Here is a 4,413-nt window from a genome sequence, read left to right as displayed (position 1 = left end):
CGGAGCCTGGCGGCTGCCGCCTCCGTCCGCCGGGAAGAGAAGAGGAAACGGCGATCGTTATTTCGGGCTTACAACTCTGCCTTCCCACCCCGAGTCCCCCCTTAGTTTGTGATCAGTAGTTTTCCAGCCGGGAAATGTTTTCGCCCTCATCTTCTCGGCAAAGAGTGCCTTTTTTTTTTTTTTTTTTTAAACGTGAGTGTGGTGTTCGGTATCGCTTGCTGAACGTCCGCCTGCGAGGTGTTTAGCTTGGATTCAGGCGCGCCGAGGGCTCCGCCCGCCCTTTCCACCGACAGCCCCCACTGGGAACGCTGCCGCTCAGGCCGCCTGGTGTAGGCCCAGCAAACAAAAGGGAGGAGGGGGCCTTGGAAACGCGTGGAAGCCCCATCCCTGGGCAGAGTGTGCACCCACCTCCATTGAGCTCTAGCTGCCGACTACTGTAAGTCCTTGTCACCTGTTTGAGTCCTGAGACTATGCTCCCTATTAGGTCTCCTCAGGGTAGGTGTGATCCCTGGTGTTCCCACTCCTTACCGACCTCAGAAGCATTCTTGGAATGCGTCTCTCCCCGAATTCACCGGGCCCTTTCCGCCAAGGCTAGGTCCTAGGTCCTAGGTCCGGAGAATCGGACTCCCTGGAAGATGACTTCCATCTCCTAACTGGGCTCTGGCTAAGGGCTGTGAAGGCCTGAAGGTGGCGAGAGGGGCGGGCGGGCCTGGCTTTGACAGGAAAATCCTGCCCCTCCCTCCCATGGCCTTAGAGGGGTTCAACCCCACCCCATAGGAGCAGGCCAGTTACTTTAACTCTGAAGATACTGCCCCTTCAAAAGGAGGACTCAAGAAAGGAAACACACCTGTGACCCCCTCCCCCCTCTTTGTGATGACAAAACATTTCTGGGGATGCTAGGACTTCAGGGTAGCCTGGAAAAGTTATCTCCTTTTCCATGAAGGCCAAGGTTCCTAAACCCCAGTGAACTTGGATGAGCCCTTGATTGGCAGCCATCACCCTCAGGAGGTAAAGTGTAAGTCAGGACTTGGGGTTTCCAACTTAGGTGGCCAGTTCCTATGGTTTTTCTCTGCTTTGTTTTAATTTTTCTAAGTAAGGCAGTAGCCCTTGCCCTTTAACAAAAGTAACCACCACAATGAAAAAAACAATATTACACAGATGAATTGGAGAGCCACTATTATTATGTCATATAATCAAGACAAGATTCTGTAACTCAATTTAAAAAGACAAACTTGAATTTCCCAATAGGTCTTTTGGAGGAAGAAAGCCAGTCCTCCTTTGTGGCAGGCAACTATCTGGTGAGTCCTCTGATTGCATCATAAAGGGAAATCTCTAGATTCACCTCGGATTTCTAAAAGAGGTAAGGAACTTCGAGTTCACAAATCATCGCCTTTCAAGGCAAGTGCCTGGTGTGACAGCAGGGTTATGACCCTCCCTCTCTCCAGAACAGGTAGGTCCAGAAGAGTTAAGTTCCTGCCCTATATAATTTATAAACATGAGGATGAGTAAACCTTTGATGACTAAATTGTACTCTAAAATAATAATAATAGAAGACACCCTGTAAAGAAGAATTAAATACTTACTGGTGACTTTATTTCAGCAAACCGATATTACAAGTTTTGTGGTATGGAAGTTAATTATTAACGTCCTTGGAATTATAGATTTTTTTTTCAGTATAAACTGCATTAGTAGGCAGAAGGTGTGATGGAAACCCTTAGTGCTGGGGGATTAATACGGAGCCATGCAGGGGTGTGATAAAGATCTCAGTGAGGGTTGCACCAGAACTGGGCGCTGGATCTGGGCACCTGGCTACACAGGATTTAGGAAGAACTGCTTTTATTTTATTTTATTTTGGGGCTGGGGAGGGGGCAAAGAGATGCTTTTAATGAGGAGAAAACAAGAGATAATTTTAACTATCCTAATTGTGTTTGAAATGAAATACCTCCTGATGAATAACTGTTAGAGGGGCTTCCCTCAGCCTCCACTTGCATCCCCTTGTAAACTCCAGCTCCTTAAACCCCAGTCTTGTGTGGAGGTTAAGGCAGCACTAGATGTCCTGGGTTTGTGCCCTGGCTCGGCTGCTTTCTAGCTGGGCACGTTGCTTAACCTCGCCCTGCCTGTCTGTCCTTCCATGAAATGGGGGTGTTAATAGTACCTGCGTCTTAAAGTGATGAGGAGGGTAGGTGGGATCTTCCAAGTCAAGTATGGAGCACAGGACCTGACCCTCAGCATGTGGTCTCCGGGGGACCGTAAGCTTCATGAGGACAGGTGCTATTTTCTCCACTACTGTATCCCCAGGTCCCAGTCCAGAGCCTGCCCAGCACAGGGTCATGCTCTGTGTTTGTTGAATGAATGAAGCATGTGCTTGTCCTTTTTGAACAGTCCGTCAGCAGGAAGCCTGTCTTTCCTTTCAGTTCTCATCAATCCCCATTCTTTTTTTCTTTTTTTAATATATTTTATTGATTTTTTTTTACAGAGAGAAAGGGAGAGGGATAGAGAATTAGAAACATTGATGAGAGAGAGAGAAACATCAATCAGCTGCCTCCTGCACACCCCCCACTGGGGATGTTGCCCGCAACCAAGGTACATGCCCTTGACTGGAATCGAACCTGGGACCCTTCAGTCCGCAGGCCGACGCTCTATCCACTGAGCCAAAACCGGTCAGGGCAATCCCCATTTCTTGTCAGGAACCTCCTGTCACCCAGACTCTTCTCATAGTTTTCCCCAGGTTATTTCCTCATTCTTCCTCAGCTTCCCAAGCTAGAAACCCAGATTTCATTGATTCCTCCCTCACTTTCTTTGAACTGGGCACCAGGCGTCCAGGAAGTTCAACAGTTTCCATTTCTAAGTCTGTCTGTCTGTCTGTCTGTCTGTCTCTCTCTCTCTCTCTCTTTCTCTTTCTCTTTCCTACTGCAAGTTGGGCTGCCTTGTTTCAGACACTCCTTATGTGTAGCTTTTAATTATTGCTGTAACCTCCAAACTGTTGCCTCTCCTTGTTCACCGCCCCAATAGTCCCACTGGAATTTCCCTGCTAGATCCAATCCACTTGGCGCACCAATCACCAAGCTCCTTTCTGCTCACCTCCCCGCTACCAGCTCCCCTCGGGCTGAGGGAGCAGGACCCAACTCCTGAGCCTGACGTACCAATCTCTTCCTACTCGGGCGCTAACAGACTTTACAGGATCATCTCTGGGGACTGACCCCACCTTCCCTAACCGTTAACGGGAAGTTCTCTCAAGTCTCTGAATACACGCTGTGCATTTTCACTGGCTGTTTTTCCTGTCTGAAATGCCTCTTCTCCCCTCGGGGGCCCTCCTCATTCTCACACCCCAGAGCCCTGCTCTGAATTGTCCCGTGGTCTGTTAGTCCCCATCCAGGTTCGATCGGTTTCCTCTGAGCTCTACTAAAGCCGTGCGGTGACTCGGCCATGCCACTTGCCCAGTGCACTGCTATTGTCTGATTATTTGTTTGTGGCCTGTGTCCCACTGTGGCATCTTCAGGACCAGTGCCCAGGAAGTATTCAGTGTAGGATGAAGGAAGTGAGCAAAACTGCCTGGGTGAAACGATTCATCTGGGAGCCCAGCTTGTCCGTAATGTTTCTCTCTGGTTGCGAGTTCACTGGCTTGGTACTGTTTTCCATTCTTTTTCTTTCTCCCTCCGATTCTTTTCCTTCTTTGAAAAGCTCTGTGGAGGAGACCGAAAATAAAGCCCTTCATAACTCTGGCCTCTCCAAACAGTTGGACAAAAAGAGAGAGAACGGCCTGGCCAAGGCATTGTAATAAAACCAACTCGAAAACACAAACAAAAATAACCAAAAGGCAAACCAAAACCAAATGGAGAAAGAGTCCACTCTTTTCTGTAGCCAAATCCATTGCCTTTAAAACCCAAACATTGGGCATTGAAGTTTTTAGAGCAGAAAATGAATCACAGACATTAAAAAGCTGATTCTCAGAAACGTAATTTTAAAATCTTTTTCATGAACCTTTAGGTATGATCATTTAAGTTATGTACTTAATTCCCGCCCCCCCCCCCCAAATTTAGGCCCAATGCATTCTCGAAGCTATTTTAAAAAAATAAGCTCTAAACGTAATGGGATTATCTTAAAAACTTTTGAACTATTCTGACAGTAGTGTGTTAGATTCAACTTTCCAGTGTCCTCAGCTTGTATGTTAAGAAGATACAAACAACAACAATAAAAAACCCAGAAACAAACAACAAAACCCTCTTTTCAGGTTGTTTACTTTTAAATGTAATATAGTACATAGTGATATGTTTTAAAAGTATAATATGTAGTAATATTTCTCTTAAAAGAAATTAGGGTCTGGCATTTACCATTTTTTAAAAACTCATTTTAATTAGCATTTTCTTTTCTTTTTAAATTTTGTTTGATTGATTTTTAGAGAGAGAATAAGGG

At 46.3% G+C, this 4,413-nt stretch overlaps 1 long non-coding RNA gene across 1 annotated transcript in view; it reads left to right on the top strand.

The window, feature by feature from the left end:
• The first annotated feature begins 301 nt into the window (after positions 1-301).
• The window catches only part of LOC111825859, a 157,308-nt gene continuing 153,196 nt past the window's right edge, over positions 302-4,413 (top strand). The window contains exons 1-2 of the long non-coding RNA XR_002829063.1: positions 302-436; positions 1,249-1,360. This is a non-coding gene — a long non-coding RNA (uncharacterized LOC111825859). The remainder of the gene's footprint in view (positions 437-1,248; positions 1,361-4,413) is intronic.

Source organism: Myotis lucifugus, unplaced genomic scaffold (assembly GCF_000147115.1).
Source record: "Myotis lucifugus unplaced genomic scaffold, Myoluc2.0 scaffold_43, whole genome shotgun sequence".
NCBI classification, from domain to species: Eukaryota; Metazoa; Chordata; class Mammalia; order Chiroptera; family Vespertilionidae; genus Myotis; species Myotis lucifugus.
The sequence above is the reverse complement of the archived record's forward strand: the minus strand, read 5'-3'. Positions and strand labels throughout refer to the sequence as shown.